Genomic DNA, 22,860 nt, shown 5'->3' on the forward strand with positions numbered 1-22,860 from the left:
AACACTGAGTGACTGACTGAGCCGCACCGTCTTATATAAAGTTCAGACGGAACTTTGCACGTGTCATAGTGGAGCCCTCAGGATTCCAGAGCCAGCTTTCTGACATCATAATGGGGCCTGCCTCAGAGATAAAAGCCTGGGCCCAGGCAGTGTTGGTCAGTGCTGCTCAGCAGGCAGCACCGGACTGGACTGGATTAAAGCTGATACAAGGTGTGAAGGAACAAGGGGTGGCTGTGGGCATGCACTTGCTGCCGCTGCCAGTGTTTATCTGCATGGCAGGAGGGCATTTGGGCGTTGCCAGGAAGGCGTTTTTATGTAGATTCCTCCTCTTTCAGCACTGCATTGTGGTGCAAGCAAAAGAAGCAAATCCTGTGTAGCTTCCTCTCCGGCCTTTATTCACCTCCCGCTTAGTAGCTGTAAATGTGTGTGAGCCTGCAGGGCCCCATGGAATTGCCTAGGAGTAGGCTGAATCAATCGCTGCAAGGGGTGAACAGCAGTATGGGACAGGCTCGGGCAAGGCAAGGGCCGCTCGGGTTATCGCTTCTCGGCCTTTTGGCTAAGATCAAGTGTAGTATCTGTTCTTATCAGTTTAATATCTGATACGTCCCCTATCTGGGGACCATATATTAAATGGATTTTTAGAACAGGGAGATGGAAATAGAGCTTGCTCTGTCCACTCCACGCATTGACCTGGTATTGCAGTATTTCCAGGACCGGTGCACCCTTCCCTTATGTGTTGACTAAAATCAGATTCCAAAAGTGCTATTTGTGTTTGCTATTGTTTTTGTCTTTCTGATGGGATCTCCCCTTTTAATCCCATTATTTCAACACCTGTTGGACAATGCATTTGTACAGTCATGTGTGATAATGAGCTCATTTATTAAATGCAATTAATTAATACATTGCCACCTCTTGTTGTGTGTGTGTCTTCTGTGTTTCTGTGTTTCCGGCATTTCACATTGGAACAGCTCATTCACCTTCCTTGTCTTCTCTCCGCCCTCCCTCCTAGGTAGGTTAAAGAGCTGCACCTGAGCCAGCCACTGATTGATGCAGCACCACAGTCAAATAGCGGAGTGGAGTAGGGGAACAGCAAACAGCCATTAAAGCCGCCCGCCCGCCCGCCCGCCCGCCTGCCTGCCTGCCTGCCTGCCTGCCCGCCACAATGGACCTACCTGTGTACACTACATGGATGTGATGGAATGTACTGTCGTCCCTACATTTCAAGAAGAAGTAAGAATTGCAGTTGCAACAAAGCCTTGCTTGCCTACAAAGAGAGCAGCAATTTGGATTTGTTACTATGTTACCTAGAAGAATAACAAACTGTGCAAGGATGGAGGTTGTAGGAGCAAAGAGAAGTTGTCTGTAAAGTTGGTGGATGCTTATTTTCCATTTTGCAGTCCCTTGTCTCCCTCTTGTGGCCTCCTGGAGGCAAATAAATGTGCAAAAAAAAGACAGCCTGGCGGCCGGCTGTTGCAGTGTTGCCCTCTCAGGCAACACTGAGTGACTGACTGAGCCGCACCGTCTTATATAAAGTTCAGACGGAACTTTGCACGTGTCATAGTGGAGCCCTCAGGATTCCAGAGCCAGCTTTCTGACATCATAATGGGGCCTGCCTCAGAGATAAAAGCCTGGGCCCAGGCAGTGTTGGTCAGTGCTGCTCAGCAGGCAGCACCGGACTGGACTGGATTAAAGCTGATACAAGGTGTGAAGGAACAAGGGGTGGCTGTGGGCATGCACTTGCTGCCGCTGCCAGTGTTTATCTGCATGGCAGGAGGGCATTTGGGCGTTGCCAGGAAGGCGTTTTTATGTAGATTCCTCCTCTTTCAGCACTGCATTGTGGTGCAAGCAAAAGAAGCAAATCCTGTGTAGCTTCCTCTCCGGCCTTTATTCACCTCCCGCTTAGTAGCTGTAAATGTGTGTGAGCCTGCAGGGCCCCATGGAATTGCCTAGGAGTAGGCTGAATCAATCGCTGCAAGGGGTGAACAGCAGTATGGGACAGGCTCGGGCAAGGCAAGGGCCGCTCGGGTTATCGCTTCTCGGCCTTTTGGCTAAGATCAAGTGTAGTATCTGTTCTTATCAGTTTAATATCTGATACGTCCCCTATCTGGGGACCATATATTAAATGGATTTTTAGAACAGGGAGATGGAAATAGAGCTTGCTCTGTCCACTCCACGCATTGACCTGGTATTGCAGTATTTCCAGGACCGGTGCACCCTTCCCTTATGTGTTGACTAAAATCAGATTCCAAAAGTGCTATTTGTGTTTGCTATTGTTTTTGTCTTTCTGATGGGATCTCCCCTTTTAATCCCATTATTTCAACACCTGTTGGACAATGCATTTGTACAGTCATGTGTGATAATGAGCTCATTTATTAAATGCAATTAATTAATACATTGCCACCTCTTGTTGTGTGTGTGTCTTCTGTGTTTCTGTGTTTCCGGCATTTCACATTGGAACAGCTCATTCACCTTCCTTGTCTTCTCTCCGCCCTCCCTCCTAGGTAGGTTAAAGAGCTGCACCTGAGCCAGCCACTGATTGATGCAGCACCACAGTCAAATAGCGGAGTGGAGTAGGGGAACAGCAAACAGCCATTAAAGCCGCCCGCCCGCCCGCCCGCCCGCCTGCCTGCCTGCCTGCCTGCCTGCCCGCCACAATGGACCTACCTGTGTACACTACATGGATGTGATGGAATGTACTGTCGTCCCTACATTTCAAGAAGAAGTAAGAATTGCAGTTGCAACAAAGCCTTGCTTGCCTACAAAGAGAGCAGCAATTTGGATTTGTTACTATGTTACCTAGAAGAATAACAAACTGTGCAAGGATGGAGGTTGTAGGAGCAAAGAGAAGTTGTCTGTAAAGTTGGTGGATGCTTATTTTCCATTTTGCAGTCCCTTGTCTCCCTCTTGTGGCCTCCTGGAGGCAAATAAATGTGCAAAAAAAAGACAGCCTGGCGGCCGGCTGTTGCAGTGTTGCCCTCTCAGGCAACACTGAGTGACTGACTGAGCCGCACCGTCTTATATAAAGTTCAGACGGAACTTTGCACGTGTCATAGTGGAGCCCTCAGGATTCCAGAGCCAGCTTTCTGACATCATAATGGGGCCTGCCTCAGAGATAAAAGCCTGGGCCCAGGCAGTGTTGGTCAGTGCTGCTCAGCAGGCAGCACCGGACTGGACTGGATTAAAGCTGATACAAGGTGTGAAGGAACAAGGGGTGGCTGTGGGCATGCACTTGCTGCCGCTGCCAGTGTTTATCTGCATGGCAGGAGGGCATTTGGGCGTTGCCAGGAAGGCGTTTTTATGTAGATTCCTCCTCTTTCAGCACTGCATTGTGGTGCAAGCAAAAGAAGCAAATCCTGTGTAGCTTCCTCTCCGGCCTTTATTCACCTCCCGCTTAGTAGCTGTAAATGTGTGTGAGCCTGCAGGGCCCCATGGAATTGCCTAGGAGTAGGCTGAATCAATCGCTGCAAGGGGTGAACAGCAGTATGGGACAGGCTCGGGCAAGGCAAGGGCCGCTCGGGTTATCGCTTCTCGGCCTTTTGGCTAAGATCAAGTGTAGTATCTGTTCTTATCAGTTTAATATCTGATACGTCCCCTATCTGGGGACCATATATTAAATGGATTTTTAGAACAGGGAGATGGAAATAGAGCTTGCTCTGTCCACTCCACGCATTGACCTGGTATTGCAGTATTTCCAGGACCGGTGCACCCTTCCCTTATGTGTTGACTAAAATCAGATTCCAAAAGTGCTATTTGTGTTTGCTATTGTTTTTGTCTTTCTGATGGGATCTCCCCTTTTAATCCCATTATTTCAACACCTGTTGGACAATGCATTTGTACAGTCATGTGTGATAATGAGCTCATTTATTAAATGCAATTAATTAATACATTGCCACCTCTTGTTGTGTGTGTGTCTTCTGTGTTTCTGTGTTTCCGGCATTTCACATTGGAACAGCTCATTCACCTTCCTTGTCTTCTCTCCGCCCTCCCTCCTAGGTAGGTTAAAGAGCTGCACCTGAGCCAGCCACTGATTGATGCAGCACCACAGTCAAATAGCGGAGTGGAGTAGGGGAACAGCAAACAGCCATTAAAGCCGCCCGCCCGCCCGCCCGCCCGCCTGCCTGCCTGCCTGCCTGCCTGCCCGCCACAATGGACCTACCTGTGTACACTACATGGATGTGATGGAATGTACTGTCGTCCCTACATTTCAAGAAGAAGTAAGAATTGCAGTTGCAACAAAGCCTTGCTTGCCTACAAAGAGAGCAGCAATTTGGATTTGTTACTATGTTACCTAGAAGAATAACAAACTGTGCAAGGATGGAGGTTGTAGGAGCAAAGAGAAGTTGTCTGTAAAGTTGGTGGATGCTTATTTTCCATTTTGCAGTCCCTTGTCTCCCTCTTGTGGCCTCCTGGAGGCAAATAAATGTGCAAAAAAAAGACAGCCTGGCGGCCGGCTGTTGCAGTGTTGCCCTCTCAGGCAACACTGAGTGACTGACTGAGCCGCACCGTCTTATATAAAGTTCAGACGGAACTTTGCACGTGTCATAGTGGAGCCCTCAGGATTCCAGAGCCAGCTTTCTGACATCATAATGGGGCCTGCCTCAGAGATAAAAGCCTGGGCCCAGGCAGTGTTGGTCAGTGCTGCTCAGCAGGCAGCACCGGACTGGACTGGATTAAAGCTGATACAAGGTGTGAAGGAACAAGGGGTGGCTGTGGGCATGCACTTGCTGCCGCTGCCAGTGTTTATCTGCATGGCAGGAGGGCATTTGGGCGTTGCCAGGAAGGCGTTTTTATGTAGATTCCTCCTCTTTCAGCACTGCATTGTGGTGCAAGCAAAAGAAGCAAATCCTGTGTAGCTTCCTCTCCGGCCTTTATTCACCTCCCGCTTAGTAGCTGTAAATGTGTGTGAGCCTGCAGGGCCCCATGGAATTGCCTAGGAGTAGGCTGAATCAATCGCTGCAAGGGGTGAACAGCAGTATGGGACAGGCTCGGGCAAGGCAAGGGCCGCTCGGGTTATCGCTTCTCGGCCTTTTGGCTAAGATCAAGTGTAGTATCTGTTCTTATCAGTTTAATATCTGATACGTCCCCTATCTGGGGACCATATATTAAATGGATTTTTAGAACAGGGAGATGGAAATAGAGCTTGCTCTGTCCACTCCACGCATTGACCTGGTATTGCAGTATTTCCAGGACCGGTGCACCCTTCCCTTATGTGTTGACTAAAATCAGATTCCAAAAGTGCTATTTGTGTTTGCTATTGTTTTTGTCTTTCTGATGGGATCTCCCCTTTTAATCCCATTATTTCAACACCTGTTGGACAATGCATTTGTACAGTCATGTGTGATAATGAGCTCATTTATTAAATGCAATTAATTAATACATTGCCACCTCTTGTTGTGTGTGTGTCTTCTGTGTTTCTGTGTTTCCGGCATTTCACATTGGAACAGCTCATTCACCTTCCTTGTCTTCTCTCCGCCCTCCCTCCTAGGTAGGTTAAAGAGCTGCACCTGAGCCAGCCACTGATTGATGCAGCACCACAGTCAAATAGCGGAGTGGAGTAGGGGAACAGCAAACAGCCATTAAAGCCGCCCGCCCGCCCGCCCGCCCGCCTGCCTGCCTGCCTGCCTGCCTGCCCGCCACAATGGACCTACCTGTGTACACTACATGGATGTGATGGAATGTACTGTCGTCCCTACATTTCAAGAAGAAGTAAGAATTGCAGTTGCAACAAAGCCTTGCTTGCCTACAAAGAGAGCAGCAATTTGGATTTGTTACTATGTTACCTAGAAGAATAACAAACTGTGCAAGGATGGAGGTTGTAGGAGCAAAGAGAAGTTGTCTGTAAAGTTGGTGGATGCTTATTTTCCATTTTGCAGTCCCTTGTCTCCCTCTTGTGGCCTCCTGGAGGCAAATAAATGTGCAAAAAAAAGACAGCCTGGCGGCCGGCTGTTGCAGTGTTGCCCTCTCAGGCAACACTGAGTGACTGACTGAGCCGCACCGTCTTATATAAAGTTCAGACGGAACTTTGCACGTGTCATAGTGGAGCCCTCAGGATTCCAGAGCCAGCTTTCTGACATCATAATGGGGCCTGCCTCAGAGATAAAAGCCTGGGCCCAGGCAGTGTTGGTCAGTGCTGCTCAGCAGGCAGCACCGGACTGGACTGGATTAAAGCTGATACAAGGTGTGAAGGAACAAGGGGTGGCTGTGGGCATGCACTTGCTGCCGCTGCCAGTGTTTATCTGCATGGCAGGAGGGCATTTGGGCGTTGCCAGGAAGGCGTTTTTATGTAGATTCCTCCTCTTTCAGCACTGCATTGTGGTGCAAGCAAAAGAAGCAAATCCTGTGTAGCTTCCTCTCCGGCCTTTATTCACCTCCCGCTTAGTAGCTGTAAATGTGTGTGAGCCTGCAGGGCCCCATGGAATTGCCTAGGAGTAGGCTGAATCAATCGCTGCAAGGGGTGAACAGCAGTATGGGACAGGCTCGGGCAAGGCAAGGGCCGCTCGGGTTATCGCTTCTCGGCCTTTTGGCTAAGATCAAGTGTAGTATCTGTTCTTATCAGTTTAATATCTGATACGTCCCCTATCTGGGGACCATATATTAAATGGATTTTTAGAACAGGGAGATGGAAATAGAGCTTGCTCTGTCCACTCCACGCATTGACCTGGTATTGCAGTATTTCCAGGACCGGTGCACCCTTCCCTTATGTGTTGACTAAAATCAGATTCCAAAAGTGCTATTTGTGTTTGCTATTGTTTTTGTCTTTCTGATGGGATCTCCCCTTTTAATCCCATTATTTCAACACCTGTTGGACAATGCATTTGTACAGTCATGTGTGATAATGAGCTCATTTATTAAATGCAATTAATTAATACATTGCCACCTCTTGTTGTGTGTGTGTCTTCTGTGTTTCTGTGTTTCCGGCATTTCACATTGGAACAGCTCATTCACCTTCCTTGTCTTCTCTCCGCCCTCCCTCCTAGGTAGGTTAAAGAGCTGCACCTGAGCCAGCCACTGATTGATGCAGCACCACAGTCAAATAGCGGAGTGGAGTAGGGGAACAGCAAACAGCCATTAAAGCCGCCCGCCCGCCCGCCCGCCCGCCTGCCTGCCTGCCTGCCCGCCACAATGGACCTACCTGTGTACACTACATGGATGTGATGGAATGTACTGTCGTCCCTACATTTCAAGAAGAAGTAAGAATTGCAGTTGCAACAAAGCCTTGCTTGCCTACAAAGAGAGCAGCAATTTGGATTTGTTACTATGTTACCTAGAAGAATAACAAACTGTGCAAGGATGGAGGTTGTAGGAGCAAAGAGAAGTTGTCTGTAAAGTTGGTGGATGCTTATTTTCCATTTTGCAGTCCCTTGTCTCCCTCTTGTGGCCTCCTGGAGGCAAATAAATGTGCAAAAAAAAGACAGCCTGGCGGCCGGCTGTTGCAGTGTTGCCCTCTCAGGCAACACTGAGTGACTGACTGAGCCGCACCGTCTTATATAAAGTTCAGACGGAACTTTGCACGTGTCATAGTGGAGCCCTCAGGATTCCAGAGCCAGCTTTCTGACATCATAATGGGGCCTGCCTCAGAGATAAAAGCCTGGGCCCAGGCAGTGTTGGTCAGTGCTGCTCAGCAGGCAGCACCGGACTGGACTGGATTAAAGCTGATACAAGGTGTGAAGGAACAAGGGGTGGCTGTGGGCATGCACTTGCTGCCGCTGCCAGTGTTTATCTGCATGGCAGGAGGGCATTTGGGCGTTGCCAGGAAGGCGTTTTTATGTAGATTCCTCCTCTTTCAGCACTGCATTGTGGTGCAAGCAAAAGAAGCAAATCCTGTGTAGCTTCCTCTCCGGCCTTTATTCACCTCCCGCTTAGTAGCTGTAAATGTGTGTGAGCCTGCAGGGCCCCATGGAATTGCCTAGGAGTAGGCTGAATCAATCGCTGCAAGGGGTGAACAGCAGTATGGGACAGGCTCGGGCAAGGCAAGGGCCGCTCGGGTTATCGCTTCTCGGCCTTTTGGCTAAGATCAAGTGTAGTATCTGTTCTTATCAGTTTAATATCTGATACGTCCCCTATCTGGGGACCATATATTAAATGGATTTTTAGAACAGGGAGATGGAAATAGAGCTTGCTCTGTCCACTCCACGCATTGACCTGGTATTGCAGTATTTCCAGGACCGGTGCACCCTTCCCTTATGTGTTGACTAAAATCAGATTCCAAAAGTGCTATTTGTGTTTGCTATTGTTTTTGTCTTTCTGATGGGATCTCCCCTTTTAATCCCATTATTTCAACACCTGTTGGACAATGCATTTGTACAGTCATGTGTGATAATGAGCTCATTTATTAAATGCAATTAATTAATACATTGCCACCTCTTGTTGTGTGTGTGTCTTCTGTGTTTCTGTGTTTCCGGCATTTCACATTGGAACAGCTCATTCACCTTCCTTGTCTTCTCTCCGCCCTCCCTCCTAGGTAGGTTAAAGAGCTGCACCTGAGCCAGCCACTGATTGATGCAGCACCACAGTCAAATAGCGGAGTGGAGTAGGGGAACAGCAAACAGCCATTAAAGCCGCCCGCCCGCCCGCCCGCCCGCCTGCCTGCCTGCCTGCCTGCCTGCCCGCCACAATGGACCTACCTGTGTACACTACATGGATGTGATGGAATGTACTGTCGTCCCTACATTTCAAGAAGAAGTAAGAATTGCAGTTGCAACAAAGCCTTGCTTGCCTACAAAGAGAGCAGCAATTTGGATTTGTTACTATGTTACCTAGAAGAATAACAAACTGTGCAAGGATGGAGGTTGTAGGAGCAAAGAGAAGTTGTCTGTAAAGTTGGTGGATGCTTATTTTCCATTTTGCAGTCCCTTGTCTCCCTCTTGTGGCCTCCTGGAGGCAAATAAATGTGCAAAAAAAAGACAGCCTGGCGGCCGGCTGTTGCAGTGTTGCCCTCTCAGGCAACACTGAGTGACTGACTGAGCCGCACCGTCTTATATAAAGTTCAGACGGAACTTTGCACGTGTCATAGTGGAGCCCTCAGGATTCCAGAGCCAGCTTTCTGACATCATAATGGGGCCTGCCTCAGAGATAAAAGCCTGGGCCCAGGCAGTGTTGGTCAGTGCTGCTCAGCAGGCAGCACCGGACTGGACTGGATTAAAGCTGATACAAGGTGTGAAGGAACAAGGGGTGGCTGTGGGCATGCACTTGCTGCCGCTGCCAGTGTTTATCTGCATGGCAGGAGGGCATTTGGGCGTTGCCAGGAAGGCGTTTTTATGTAGATTCCTCCTCTTTCAGCACTGCATTGTGGTGCAAGCAAAAGAAGCAAATCCTGTGTAGCTTCCTCTCCGGCCTTTATTCACCTCCCGCTTAGTAGCTGTAAATGTGTGTGAGCCTGCAGGGCCCCATGGAATTGCCTAGGAGTAGGCTGAATCAATCGCTGCAAGGGGTGAACAGCAGTATGGGACAGGCTCGGGCAAGGCAAGGGCCGCTCGGGTTATCGCTTCTCGGCCTTTTGGCTAAGATCAAGTGTAGTATCTGTTCTTATCAGTTTAATATCTGATACGTCCCCTATCTGGGGACCATATATTAAATGGATTTTTAGAACAGGGAGATGGAAATAGAGCTTGCTCTGTCCACTCCACGCATTGACCTGGTATTGCAGTATTTCCAGGACCGGTGCACCCTTCCCTTATGTGTTGACTAAAATCAGATTCCAAAAGTGCTATTTGTGTTTGCTATTGTTTTTGTCTTTCTGATGGGATCTCCCCTTTTAATCCCATTATTTCAACACCTGTTGGACAATGCATTTGTACAGTCATGTGTGATAATGAGCTCATTTATTAAATGCAATTAATTAATACATTGCCACCTCTTGTTGTGTGTGTGTCTTCTGTGTTTCTGTGTTTCCGGCATTTCACATTGGAACAGCTCATTCACCTTCCTTGTCTTCTCTCCGCCCTCCCTCCTAGGTAGGTTAAAGAGCTGCACCTGAGCCAGCCACTGATTGATGCAGCACCACAGTCAAATAGCGGAGTGGAGTAGGGGAACAGCAAACAGCCATTAAAGCCGCCCGCCCGCCCGCCCGCCCGCCTGCCTGCCTGCCTGCCTGCCTGCCCGCCACAATGGACCTACCTGTGTACACTACATGGATGTGATGGAATGTACTGTCGTCCCTACATTTCAAGAAGAAGTAAGAATTGCAGTTGCAACAAAGCCTTGCTTGCCTACAAAGAGAGCAGCAATTTGGATTTGTTACTATGTTACCTAGAAGAATAACAAACTGTGCAAGGATGGAGGTTGTAGGAGCAAAGAGAAGTTGTCTGTAAAGTTGGTGGATGCTTATTTTCCATTTTGCAGTCCCTTGTCTCCCTCTTGTGGCCTCCTGGAGGCAAATAAATGTGCAAAAAAAAGACAGCCTGGCGGCCGGCTGTTGCAGTGTTGCCCTCTCAGGCAACACTGAGTGACTGACTGAGCCGCACCGTCTTATATAAAGTTCAGACGGAACTTTGCACGTGTCATAGTGGAGCCCTCAGGATTCCAGAGCCAGCTTTCTGACATCATAATGGGGCCTGCCTCAGAGATAAAAGCCTGGGCCCAGGCAGTGTTGGTCAGTGCTGCTCAGCAGGCAGCACCGGACTGGACTGGATTAAAGCTGATACAAGGTGTGAAGGAACAAGGGGTGGCTGTGGGCATGCACTTGCTGCCGCTGCCAGTGTTTATCTGCATGGCAGGAGGGCATTTGGGCGTTGCCAGGAAGGCGTTTTTATGTAGATTCCTCCTCTTTCAGCACTGCATTGTGGTGCAAGCAAAAGAAGCAAATCCTGTGTAGCTTCCTCTCCGGCCTTTATTCACCTCCCGCTTAGTAGCTGTAAATGTGTGTGAGCCTGCAGGGCCCCATGGAATTGCCTAGGAGTAGGCTGAATCAATCGCTGCAAGGGGTGAACAGCAGTATGGGACAGGCTCGGGCAAGGCAAGGGCCGCTCGGGTTATCGCTTCTCGGCCTTTTGGCTCAGATCAGGTTTATTGCCTGGTCTGGGCCGGGGGTTCGGTCTTTCGTGGAGTCCTATCCGACGTTCTTGGGAGCGATCATCGTGCCGTTGGGCATTCCATTTCAAGATGGCAGCTGTGCGTAACACTATCCGTTTCGTGGTGAATGAGCAGAGGAGAGACGAAGTTGATACTGGACATATCATTGAGAACATCCTTCTGGACCTGGCTGGAGTTAAGTTGGTAGAGGTATTCTGTATCCAAGCTTTCAGCAATATTGCTACATATGATGTATCCTTTTTTGAGGCCGCCTACTGTTTAAACGTTTTTCAGTTGCTAAAGGAAAAACACATGCATGAGGCATTAACATCCATTGAAGTGCAACCTCTTTTTTCTACAGTGGAGAAATGTATAACAATTCATATGTATAACCCATTTTTGGATAGAAGGCTGGTCAGGGCTTTTTTAGCTCATTACTGTACCCATGTTAGAGGAGGTGTGGAGCAGAAGAACCTATGGGGAGTCTTTAATGGTGATATCAAGTACTGGGTCAGGCTGAAACCTGACTCCAGCTGTATTGGAGGAGTGATGAATCCTCCTGCTAACTTTTCCATTGGTGGGAATAAGGGATATCTGTACTACCAAGATATGCCATGCTTTTGTAGATCATGTTTTTCCTACGGGCATACCAAAGATGCATGCAAAGGCAAAGTTTGCAGAAATTGCAAAGAAACAGGACATGAGGCTAGTGCATGTATTTTCCCATCCAGGTGTGATATTTGTGGTTTGCCTGGTCATACCTGTAGGAAATGTCCAAAGGTGTTTCCTTTCTTAGGACAAGAGAGAAGAACATGGGGCAGACAGGTGAGAACAACAAGTTCCCTTGCTGCCTCTTCTGAGGTAATTTCAGAGCCAGCTGGCAGTGTTTCTGTGGCTGCTTCTCAGGACCCTGGGAAAGCTGGATTAGGAGAGGTTCTAACCTCACATACTAGCAGCATGGAGTTGGGTGTGGTCCCTCCTGCAGAGCAAAGTGTTGATGAAACACCTGGGGTTATGCCTATGGAAGGTGAAGACACAGCGCCACCTATTGGGTGTGCTTCCCCTGATGATGGTGCAAGTATGCAAATTTTGTCTTTTTCTAGCCCAGAATCAAAAATGGAAGACTCAGCTAAAGTGGAGTGGTCAATATCGGAGGAGGACGAGAAGGAGGCCAGGATGCCTAGTGCCACTAGTGCTGAAATTTTTCATAAAGTGGTCTCAAAAAGGGGGAAGTCTGGAAAGGCGGTGAAGAGACTGAAGATAGGCTTATTGGAAGATTCTGCTCATGCAAATCCCTTCTCATTGCTGGACAGTGACTCTAGTTCTAGCCCTAAGTCATCTGAGGTGGCCTCAGAAGTACCCAGCTCTCCTGGGGAAGGTTTCCTCAGTGAAGTCAATGTGGCAAATCTGGAAAGAGCTATGTATTTCCCTGGGACGTGATATGTTCTGGTTATCTCATGGCTTTCCTTTGCACTAACCATACTATGCCCGCATGTCTTTGAGATTAAAGATTGTCTCTCAAAATGTACGGGTGTTCTCCTCTGCTCACAAGCGTGCTGCAGTCCTGGACTTTTTGGCCTCTAAGGGCAGTGACATTGTTTGCGTACAAGAATGTGGTTTGTCAAAAATGCCAAGGAAAGAAGAATGGAAGTTTGGGGAAGCAATCTGGTCTTTTTCTTCCACAAATAGGAATGATGGAATTGGTATTCTCTTTAAAAATAATGAGTTTGTCATCAAACAGACTCAAATTATACAGGAAGGAAGATGTGTCTGCGTGTTACTAGCCTATAAGGGGTGGCAGTTTAGGCTAATTAATATCTATGGCCATGCTGTGAAAACTGATAGGTTGGCACTTTTTGATAGTTTAAAATTTTTTCTACATGGTAAAGTTCCTGTTATTATTGTTGGTGATATTAACTGCATCCTGGAGAAGCAGGCCCGAGCTGGATCCACAGAGTCTAATGTGGACGCTACCGGAAGTTTGTGGAATAAAATTTTGCAGGACTTTGCTTTGCAGGACGCTGTCACCAGGAAACCAGGTCCATTTACTTACCATGCCGATGACGGAAGAACGGATTCTCGTCTGGACTTTTTCTTTTTTTCTACTTCAGCAATGAAATGTGTAGATTATGCGCAGGAGAGAGTGTGGTTTTCAGATCACGAGTGTTTGTTGGGGGTTTTTGTTATAAATAATTTATTTTATGGTAGAGGGGTATGGAAGATGAATGTCAGTTTTCTGAGTGATGAAAGGGTAAAAACTAGTTTTGGGAAAAAATATGGGTTTTGGGTTAGGAAGAAAAGTTCTTTCTCTAATGTGTGTGAATGGTGGGTATGGGTGAAAAAAAAGATTGGTGGGTTTTTTAGACAGATAGGGTATAGAAGAGCGAGAAGGAAAAGATTGCAATATTCACGCTTTAATATGCGGATGACGTTCCTTCAACAATGTAAAAATTTGGGTATGGATGTAAGACACGATTTGGAAAAAACAAAAAAAGATATTAAGGAGTGGTTCCGAGAGAAAGGGAAAGAAATAATATTTAGGTCTAAGGTGGAGGTTAGAGATAATCACGAGAAGTGCACTAGATTTTTCTTTAAAAAAATGTGTGGTGGGAAAAGTGGAATGAATGTATTATTGGATAAGGATGATAAAGAGGTGTTTGGTAAGGATGTGATTGATGTGGTGTCTGATTTTTATAAACAACTGTATGATGTGAAGAAGTGTGATCTGGGTGATGATGATGAGTTTTTGGATATTGTGTGTAATTTTGTTCCTGAAAGTGAATGTTTGCCTTTGCTTGGTGAGATTATGGATGGTGAAGTAAAGGATGTGGTGGGAAGTATGGCTAAAAATAAGTCTCCAGGGATCGATGGAATACCAGCTGATTTCTATGGGAAATATTGGGATATAATTGGGAAGGATGTTATTGATGTTATGAGAGTGTTGTTTTCTGGGACGAATATGTGTGATGTGATGAAGAAGGGTATGGTAGTTCTGTTGCATAAAAAAGGAGATAAGAGACGGTTAGAAAACTGGCGACCAATTACTTTGTTGAATACGGATTATAAAATTTTTGCTAAGCTGATTGCGAATCGTATGAGAGACGTGATTGGGTGTGTGATTGATGAGGATCAGGTATGTGCGGTACCGAAAAGGAAATTGCATGAGAATGTGGCGTTGGTGCGGGACATGCTTGAGGATTGTAAGGGTCGGAATAAGAAGGTGATTGTGTGTGCGTTAGATTTTGAGAAAGCGTTTGATCGTGTGGCGCATGTGTTTTTGTTTAAAGTGTTAGAGAGAATGGGTTTTCCGGTTCAGTTTGTGAGTTTGTTGAAGAATTTATATGCGAATGCAAAGAGTTGTGTGCAGGTGAATGGTTTTTTTTCAGAATCATTTAGTATTATGTCTGGTGTGCGACAGGGTTGTCCGTTGTCTCCCATCCTATTTATTTGTGCGATTGAACCATTGTTGCAAATGATTAGAAATGATAAGGTTGTGAAAGGTTTGGTGGTGCCCGGGTGTGATGGAAAGCGTGTGAAAGCTTTGGGATATATGGATGATATTTGTGTATTGTGCGATTCAGTGTATGATATGTCCAGAGTGAAGTTGATTGTAAATATGTTTTGTATTGCGTCTGCTTTTAAAATAAATTGGGGTAAGAGCAAATTTAAAATATTTTTCAGTAATGAGCGAGTGAGTGATTCTGATATGGAACAGGTGAATGGTGTGAAAATTTTGGGTATTGTGTTTGATGATGAGCTGAAAGGGAAAGAAAGTTGGGATGAGTTAGGTGGTAGGATTGTGCGAAAGTTGGAAATGTGGAGAATGAGGGATCTTTCTTTTTCGGGGAAGGTTTTAATAGTCAAAAGTATTATTCTACCTATGATTTTATATGTTGCTCTGGTTTTTCCTCCTGCTGTTGCTATGTTAAAAAAAGTGAATAGAGTTTTGTTCCTTTTTTTATGGGGGAGCGGGATTGAGAAGGCAAGGAGAGAAATTCTAATGAAAAGCAGACGTAATGGAGGCCTTGATTTCCCAAATTTGGAGATTTTCATTGGAATTAATTGTGTACGTTTTTTTGTAGAGCTTTTATTTAAGGAATCCAAGGCTTCCAGAATGTCTAAGTACCTAGCTGGAACGGTGATTCAGCGTCTAAGGTGGGAAAAACGAAATTTATGTAAACCAATTGCTTTTCAGTGCTCAGGGTGGTATTTGTATGTAGAAAAATTTATCAAAAAGTTCCAGCTAGAGGATGTAAGAATGGAGAGATTTTTGAGAGAAAAGAATGTTGTGAGAAGTATGTGTATGAATAATGTGATGTGTTCTGTAAATGGTTTGAATTCGATGGAGTCTAAGTCTGTGTGGAAGAAGATTGTTACGTATGATGTGTCAAATAAGCAGAAAGATTTGTTATGGATGTCGGTACATGGAGTGTTGCCTGTAAGGAGTGTGCAGAAAAGAAGAGGTTTGGTTGCATCTGAAAGGTGTCCGAGAGAAGGTTGTGGGGATGATGAGGATGTGAGTCATGTGTTTTGGTCGTGTAAGCATGCAAAGGATGTTTGGAAAAAGTTGAGTGGGTTGTGTGAAGAATTGACTGGTTTGAAGAGTTTGACGTATGAAATTGTCTTGTTTGGTTTGTGTAGTTTGGGTAGTGAAAAGGATAGAGTGTTGTGGATTTTTCTGACTTGCGTGAAAGAGGTATTGTGGAATACGAGGAATTTGAATGTGTATAAAAGAGAAGTATTTGAGATGGAGGATGTGGTTAGTATGGTATTGGCTAAATTGTATTTTTATTATAAATGGGATCTAGAAAGAGGTATGGATGCGGAAGGGATATGGCGAATGTTAAAATGGAGGTATTTAGTTTGAGGAATTTTGTTTGATTTATCTTGTATTTGATGGAAAAATAAAATAATGAACCAGAGTGATGAGATTTTTTGAAAAATAGAGAGGTGGTTTGAACAACTACAGTTCTCGGTTTTATTCAAAAAAACCTGAATGGTTTAATAAAAAAAAAAAAAAAAAAAAAAAAAAAAAATCTGTTCTTATCAGTTTAATATCTGATACGTCCCCTATCTGGGGACCATATATTAAATGGATTTTTAGAACAGGGAGATGGAAATAGAGCTTGCTCTGTCCACTCCACGCATTGACCTGGTATTGCAGTATTTCCAGGACCGGTGCACCCTTCCCTTATGTGTTGACTAAAATCAGATTCCAAAAGTGCTATTTGTGTTTGCTATTGTTTTTGTCTTTCTGATGGGATCTCCCCTTTTAATCCCATTATTTCAACACCTGTTGGACAATGCATTTGTACAGTCATGTGTGATAATGAGCTCATTTATTAAATGCAATTAATTAATACATTGCCACCTCTTGTTGTGTGTGTGTCTTCTGTGTTTCTGTGTTTCCGGCATTTCACATTGGAACAGCTCATTCACCTTCCTTGTCTTCTCTCCGCCCTCCCTCCTAGGTAGGTTAAAGAGCTGCACCTGAGCCAGCCACTGATTGATGCAGCACCACAGTCAAATAGCGGAGTGGAGTAGGGGAACAGCAAACAGCCATTAAAGCCGCCCGCCCGCCCGCCCGCCCGCCTGCCTGCCTGCCTGCCTGCCTGCCCGCCACAATGGACCTACCTGTGTACACTACATGGATGTGATGGAATGTACTGTCGTCCCTACATTTCAAGAAGAAGTAAGAATTGCAGTTGCAACAAAGCCTTGCTTGCCTACAAAGAGAGCAGCAATTTGGATTTGTTACTATGTTACCTAGAAGAATAACAAACTGTGCAAGGATGGAGGTTGTAGGAGCAAAGAGAAGTTGTCTGTAAAGTTGGTGGATGCTTATTTTCCATTTTGCAGTCCCTTGTCTCCCTCTTGTGGCCTCCTGGAGGCAAATAAATGTGCAAAAAAAAGACAGCCTGGCGGCCGGCTGTTGCAGTGTTGCCCTCTCAGGCAACACTGAGTGACTGACTGAGCCGCACCGTCTTATATAAAGTTCAGACGGAACTTTGCACGTGTCATAGTGGAGCCCTCAGGATTCCAGAGCCAGCTTTCTGACATCATAATGGGGCCTGCCTCAGAGATAAAAGCCTGGGCCCAGGCAGTGTTGGTCAGTGCTGCTCAGCAGGCAGCACCGGACTGGACTGGATTAAAGCTGATACAAGGTGTGAAGGAACAAGGGGTGGCTGTGGGCATGCACTTGCTGCCGCTGCCAGTGTTTATCTGCATGGCAGGAGGGCATTTGGGCGTTGCCAGGAAGGCGTTTTTATGTAGATTCCTCCTCTTTCAGCACTGCATTGTGGTGCAAGCAAAAGAAGCAAATCCTGTGTAGCTTCCTCTCCGGCCTTTATTCACCTCCCGCTTAGTAGCTGTAAATGTGTGTGAGCCTGCAGGGCCCCATGGAATTGCCTAGGAGTAGGCTGAATCAATCGCTGCAAGGGGTGAACAGCAGTATGGGACAGGCTCGGGCAAGGCAAGGGCCGCTCGGGTTATCGCTTCTCGGCCTTTTGGCTAAGATCAAGTGTAGTATCTGTTCTTATCAGTTTAATATCTGATACGTCCCCTATCTGGGGACCATATATTAAATGGATTTTTAGAACAGGGAGATGGAAATAGAGCTTGCTCTGTCCACTCCACGCATTGACCTGGTATTGCAGTATTTCCAGGACCGGTGCACCCTTCCCTTATGTGTTGACTAAAATCAGATTCCAAAAGTGCTATTTGTGTTTGCTATTGTTTTTGTCTTTCTGATGGGATCTCCCCTTTTAATCCCATTATTTCAACACCTGTTGGACAATGCATTTGTACAGTCATGTGTGATAATGAGCTCATTTATTAAATGCAATTAATTAATACATTGCCACCTCTTGTTGTGTGTGTGTCTTCTGTGTTTCTGTGTTTCCGGCATTTCACATTGGAACAGCTCATTCACCTTCCTTGTCTTCTCTCCGCCCTCCCTCCTAGGTAGGTTAAAGAGCTGCACCTGAGCCAGCCACTGATTGATGCAGCACCACAGTCAAATAGCGGAGTGGAGTAGGGGAACAGCAAACAGCCATTAAAGCCGCCCGCCCGCCCGCCCGCCCGCCTGCCTGCCTGCCTGCCTGCCTGCCCGCCACAATGGACCTACCTGTGTACACTACATGGATGTGATGGAATGTACTGTCGTCCCTACATTTCAAGAAGAAGTAAGAATTGCAGTTGCAACAAAGCCTTGCTTGCCTACAAAGAGAGCAGCAATTTGGATTTGTTACTATGTTACCTAGAAGAATAACAAACTGTGCAAGGATGGAGGTTGTAGGAGCAAAGAGAAGTTGTCTGTAAAGTTGGTGGATGCTTATTTTCCATTTTGCAGTCCCTTGTCTCCCTCTTGTGGCCTCCTGGAGGCAAATAAATGTGCAAAAAAAAGACAGCCTGGCGGCCGGCTGTTGCAGTGTTGCCCTCTCAGGCAACACTGAGTGACTGACTGAGCCGCACCGTCTTATATAAAGTTCAGACGGAACTTTGCACGTGTCATAGTGGAGCCCTCAGGATTCCAGAGCCAGCTTTCTGACATCATAATGGGGCCTGCCTCAGAGATAAAAGCCTGGGCCCAGGCAGTGTTGGTCAGTGCTGCTCAGCAGGCAGCACCGGACTGGACTGGATTAAAGCTGATACAAGGTGTGAAGGAACAAGGGGTGGCTGTGGGCATGCACTTGCTGCCGCTGCCAGTGTTTATCTGCATGGCAGGAGGGCATTTGGGCGTTGCCAGGAAGGCGTTTTTATGTAGATTCCTCCTCTTTCAGCACTGCATTGTGGTGCAAGCAAAAGAAGCAAATCCTGTGTAGCTTCCTCTCCGGCCTTTATTCACCTCCCGCTTAGTAGCTGTAAATGTGTGTGAGCCTGCAGGGCCCCATGGAATTGCCTAGGAGTAGGCTGAATCAATCGCTGCAAGGGGTGAACAGCAGTATGGGACAGGCTCGGGCAAGGCAAGGGCCGCTCGGGTTATCGCTTCTCGGCCTTTTGGCTAAGATCAAGTGTAGTATCTGTTCTTATCAGTTTAATATCTGATACGTCCCCTATCTGGGGACCATATATTAAATGGATTTTTAGAACAGGGAGATGGAAATAGAGCTTGCTCTGTCCACTCCACGCATTGACCTGGTATTGCAGTATTTCCAGGACCGGTGCACCCTTCCCTTATGTGTTGACTAAAATCAGATTCCAAAAGTGCTATTTGTGTTTGCTATTGTTTTTGTCTTTCTGATGGGATCTCCCCTTTTAATCCCATTATTTCAACACCTGTTGGACAATGCATTTGTACAGTCATGTGTGATAATGAGCTCATTTATTAAATGCAATTAATTAATACATTGCCACCTCTTGTTGTGTGTGTGTCTTCTGTGTTTCTGTGTTTCCGGCATTTCACATTGGAACAGCTCATTCACCTTCCTTGTCTTCTCTCCGCCCTCCCTCCTAGGTAGGTTAAAGAGCTGCACCTGAGCCAGCCACTGATTGATGCAGCACCACAGTCAAATAGCGGAGTGGAGTAGGGGAACAGCAAACAGCCATTAAAGCCGCCCGCCCGCCCGCCCGCCCGCCTGCCTGCCTGCCTGCCTGCCTGCCCGCCACAATGGACCTACCTGTGTACACTACATGGATGTGATGGAATGTACTGTCGTCCCTACATTTCAAGAAGAAGTAAGAATTGCAGTTGCAACAAAGCCTTGCTTGCCTACAAAGAGAGCAGCAATTTGGATTTGTTACTATGTTACCTAGAAGAATAACAAACTGTGCAAGGATGGAGGTTGTAGGAGCAAAGAGAAGTTGTCTGTAAAGTTGGTGGATGCTTATTTTCCATTTTGCAGTCCCTTGTCTCCCTCTTGTGGCCTCCTGGAGGCAAATAAATGTGCAAAAAAAAGACAGCCTGGCGGCCGGCTGTTGCAGTGTTGCCCTCTCAGGCAACACTGAGTGACTGACTGAGCCGCACCGTCTTATATAAAGTTCAGACGGAACTTTGCACGTGTCATAGTGGAGCCCTCAGGATTCCAGAGCCAGCTTTCTGACATCATAATGGGGCCTGCCTCAGAGATAAAAGCCTGGGCCCAGGCAGTGTTGGTCAGTGCTGCTCAGCAGGCAGCACCGGACTGGACTGGATTAAAGCTGATACAAGGTGTGAAGGAACAAGGGGTGGCTGTGGGCATGCACTTGCTGCCGCTGCCAGTGTTTATCTGCATGGCAGGAGGGCATTTGGGCGTTGCCAGGAAGGCGTTTTTATGTAGATTCCTCCTCTTTCAGCACTGCATTGTGGTGCAAGCAAAAGAAGCAAATCCTGTGTAGCTTCCTCTCCGGCCTTTATTCACCTCCCGCTTAGTAGCTGTAAATGTGTGTGAGCCTGCAGGGCCCCATGGAATTGCCTAGGAGTAGGCTGAATCAATCGCTGCAAGGGGTGAACAGCAGTATGGGACAGGCTCGGGCAAGGCAAGGGCCGCTCGGGTTATCGCTTCTCGGCCTTTTGGCTAAGATCAAGTGTAGTATCTGTTCTTATCAGTTTAATATCTGATACGTCCCCTATCTGGGGACCATATATTAAATGGATTTTTAGAACAGGGAGATGGAAATAGAGCTTGCTCTGTCCACTCCACGCATTGACCTGGTATTGCAGTATTTCCAGGACCGGTGCACCCTTCCCTTATGTGTTGACTAAAATCAGATTCCAAAAGTGCTATTTGTGTTTGCTATTGTTTTTGTCTTTCTGATGGGATCTCCCCTTTTAATCCCATTATTTCAACACCTGTTGGACAATGCATTTGTACAGTCATGTGTGATAATGAGCTCATTTATTAAATGCAATTAATTAATACATTGCCACCTCTTGTTGTGTGTGTGTCTTCTGTGTTTCTGTGTTTCCGGCATTTCACATTGGAACAGCTCATTCACCTTCCTTGTCTTCTCTCCGCCCTCCCTCCTAGGTAGGTTAAAGAGCTGCACCTGAGCCAGCCACTGATTGATGCAGCACCACAGTCAAATAGCGGAGTGGAGTAGGGGAACAGCAAACAGCCATTAAAGCCGCCCGCCCGCCCGCCCGCCCGCCTGCCTGCCTGCCTGCCTGCCTGCCCGCCACAATGGACCTACCTGTGTACACTACATGGATGTGATGGAATGTACTGTCGTCCCTACATTTCAAGAAGAAGTAAGAATTGCAGTTGCAACAAAGCCTTGCTTGCCTACAAAGAGAGCAGCAATTTGGATTTGTTACTATGTTACCTAGAAGAATAACAAACTGTGCAAGGATGGAGGTTGTAGGAGCAAAGAGAAGTTGTCTGTAAAGTTGGTGGATGCTTATTTTCCATTTTGCAGTCCCTTGTCTCCCTCTTGTGGCCTCCTGGAGGCAAATAAATGTGCAAAAAAAAGACAGCCTGGCGGCCGGCTGTTGCAGTGTTGCCCTCTCAGGCAACACTGAGTGACTGACTGAGCCGCACCGTCTTATATAAAGTTCAGACGGAACTTTGCACGTGTCATAGTGGAGCCCTCAGGATTCCAGAGCCAGCTTTCTGACATCATAATGGGGCCTGCCTCAGAGATAAAAGCCTGGGCCCAGGCAGTGTTGGTCAGTGCTGCTCAGCAGGCAGCACCGGACTGGACTGGATTAAAGCTGATACAAGGTGTGAAGGAACAAGGGGTGGCTGTGGGCATGCACTTGCTGCCGCTGCCAGTGTTTATCTGCATGGCAGGAGGGCATTTGGGCGTTGCCAGGAAGGCGTTTTTATGTAGATTCCTCCTCTTTCAGCACTGCATTGTGGTGCAAGCAAAAGAAGCAAATCCTGTGTAGCTTCCTCTCCGGCCTTTATTCACCTCCCGCTTAGTAGCTGTAAATGTGTGTGAGCCTGCAGGGCCCCATGGAATTGCCTAGGAGTAGGCTGAATCAATCGCTGCAAGGGGTGAACAGCAGTATGGGACAGGCTCGGGCAAGGCAAGGGCCGCTCGGGTTATCGCTTCTCGGCCTTTTGGCTAAGATCAAGTGTAGTATCTGTTCTTATCAGTTTAATATCTGATACGTCCCCTATCTGGGGACCATATATTAAATGGATTTTTAGAACAGGGAGATGGAAATAGAGCTTGCTCTGTCCACTCCACGCATTGACCTGGTATTGCAGTATTTCCAGGACCGGTGCACCCTTCCCTTATGTGTTGACTAAAATCAGATTCCAAAAGTGCTATTTGTGTTTGCTATTGTTTTTGTCTTTCTGATGGGATCTCCCCTTTTAATCCCATTATTTCAACACCTGTTGGACAATGCATTTGTACAGTCATGTGTGATAATGAGCTCATTTATTAAATGCAATTAATTAATACATTGCCACCTCTTGTTGTGTGTGTGTCTTCTGTGTTTCTGTGTTTCCGGCATTTCACATTGGAACAGCTCATTCACCTTCCTTGTCTTCTCTCCGCCCTCCCTCCTAGGTAGGTTAAAGAGCTGCACCTGAGCCAGCCACTGATTGATGCAGCACCACAGTCAAATAGCGGAGTGGAGTAGGGGAACAGCAAACAGCCATTAAAGCCGCCCGCCCGCCCGCCCGCCCGCCTGCCTGCCTGCCTGCCTGCCTGCCCGCCACAATGGACCTACCTGTGTACACTACATGGATGTGATGGAATGTACTGTCGTCCCTACATTTCAAGAAGAAGTAAGAATTGCAGTTGCAACAAAGCCTTGCTTGCCTACAAAGAGAGCAGCAATTTGGATTTGTTACTATGTTACCTAGAAGAATAACAAACTGTGCAAGGATGGAGGTTGTAGGAGCAAAGAGAAGTTGTCTGTAAAGTTGGTGGATGCTTATTTTCCATTTTGCAGTCCCTTGTCTCCCTCTTGTGGCC

The 22,860-nt window shown here is 46.8% G+C and overlaps 11 non-coding genes and 1 pseudogene across 11 annotated transcripts; all 12 read left to right on the forward strand.

The window, feature by feature from the left end:
* The first annotated feature begins 536 nt into the window (after positions 1-536).
* LOC142688105 (U2 spliceosomal RNA) lies at positions 537-727 on the forward strand. Its single transcript, XR_012857264.1, has one exon. It is a non-coding gene; the product is annotated as a U2 spliceosomal RNA (small nuclear RNA).
* Positions 728-2,028: 1,301 nt separating this feature from the next.
* On the forward strand, positions 2,029-2,219 carry LOC142688106 (U2 spliceosomal RNA). The gene has a single exon (XR_012857265.1). It is a non-coding gene; the product is annotated as a U2 spliceosomal RNA (small nuclear RNA).
* A 1,301-nt stretch (positions 2,220-3,520) lies between these two features.
* Positions 3,521-3,711, forward strand: LOC142688108 (U2 spliceosomal RNA). The gene has a single exon (XR_012857266.1). It is a non-coding gene; the product is annotated as a U2 spliceosomal RNA (small nuclear RNA).
* Positions 3,712-5,012: 1,301 nt separating this feature from the next.
* LOC142688109 (U2 spliceosomal RNA) lies at positions 5,013-5,203 on the forward strand. Its single transcript, XR_012857267.1, has one exon. It is a non-coding gene; the product is annotated as a U2 spliceosomal RNA (small nuclear RNA).
* A 1,301-nt stretch (positions 5,204-6,504) lies between these two features.
* Positions 6,505-6,695, forward strand: LOC142688110 (U2 spliceosomal RNA). The gene has a single exon (XR_012857268.1). It is a non-coding gene; the product is annotated as a U2 spliceosomal RNA (small nuclear RNA).
* Positions 6,696-7,988: 1,293 nt separating this feature from the next.
* On the forward strand, positions 7,989-8,179 carry LOC142688111 (U2 spliceosomal RNA). The gene has a single exon (XR_012857269.1). It is a non-coding gene; the product is annotated as a U2 spliceosomal RNA (small nuclear RNA).
* A 1,301-nt stretch (positions 8,180-9,480) lies between these two features.
* LOC142688113 (U2 spliceosomal RNA) lies at positions 9,481-9,671 on the forward strand. The gene has a single exon (XR_012857271.1). It is a non-coding gene; the product is annotated as a U2 spliceosomal RNA (small nuclear RNA).
* A 6,310-nt stretch (positions 9,672-15,981) lies between these two features.
* LOC142688378 (U2 spliceosomal RNA) lies at positions 15,982-16,199 on the forward strand (annotated as a pseudogene).
* A 1,301-nt stretch (positions 16,200-17,500) lies between these two features.
* LOC142688114 (U2 spliceosomal RNA) lies at positions 17,501-17,691 on the forward strand. Its single transcript, XR_012857272.1, has one exon. It is a non-coding gene; the product is annotated as a U2 spliceosomal RNA (small nuclear RNA).
* A 1,301-nt stretch (positions 17,692-18,992) lies between these two features.
* On the forward strand, positions 18,993-19,183 carry LOC142688115 (U2 spliceosomal RNA). The gene has a single exon (XR_012857273.1). It is a non-coding gene; the product is annotated as a U2 spliceosomal RNA (small nuclear RNA).
* A 1,301-nt stretch (positions 19,184-20,484) lies between these two features.
* LOC142688116 (U2 spliceosomal RNA) lies at positions 20,485-20,675 on the forward strand. The gene has a single exon (XR_012857274.1). It is a non-coding gene; the product is annotated as a U2 spliceosomal RNA (small nuclear RNA).
* A 1,301-nt stretch (positions 20,676-21,976) lies between these two features.
* LOC142688117 (U2 spliceosomal RNA) lies at positions 21,977-22,167 on the forward strand. Its single transcript, XR_012857275.1, has one exon. It is a non-coding gene; the product is annotated as a U2 spliceosomal RNA (small nuclear RNA).
* Positions 22,168-22,860: the final 693 nt, after the last annotated feature.

Source organism: Rhinoderma darwinii (genome assembly GCF_050947455.1).
Source record: "Rhinoderma darwinii isolate aRhiDar2 chromosome 5 unlocalized genomic scaffold, aRhiDar2.hap1 SUPER_5_unloc_25, whole genome shotgun sequence".
NCBI classification, from domain to species: Eukaryota; Metazoa; Chordata; class Amphibia; order Anura; family Rhinodermatidae; genus Rhinoderma; species Rhinoderma darwinii.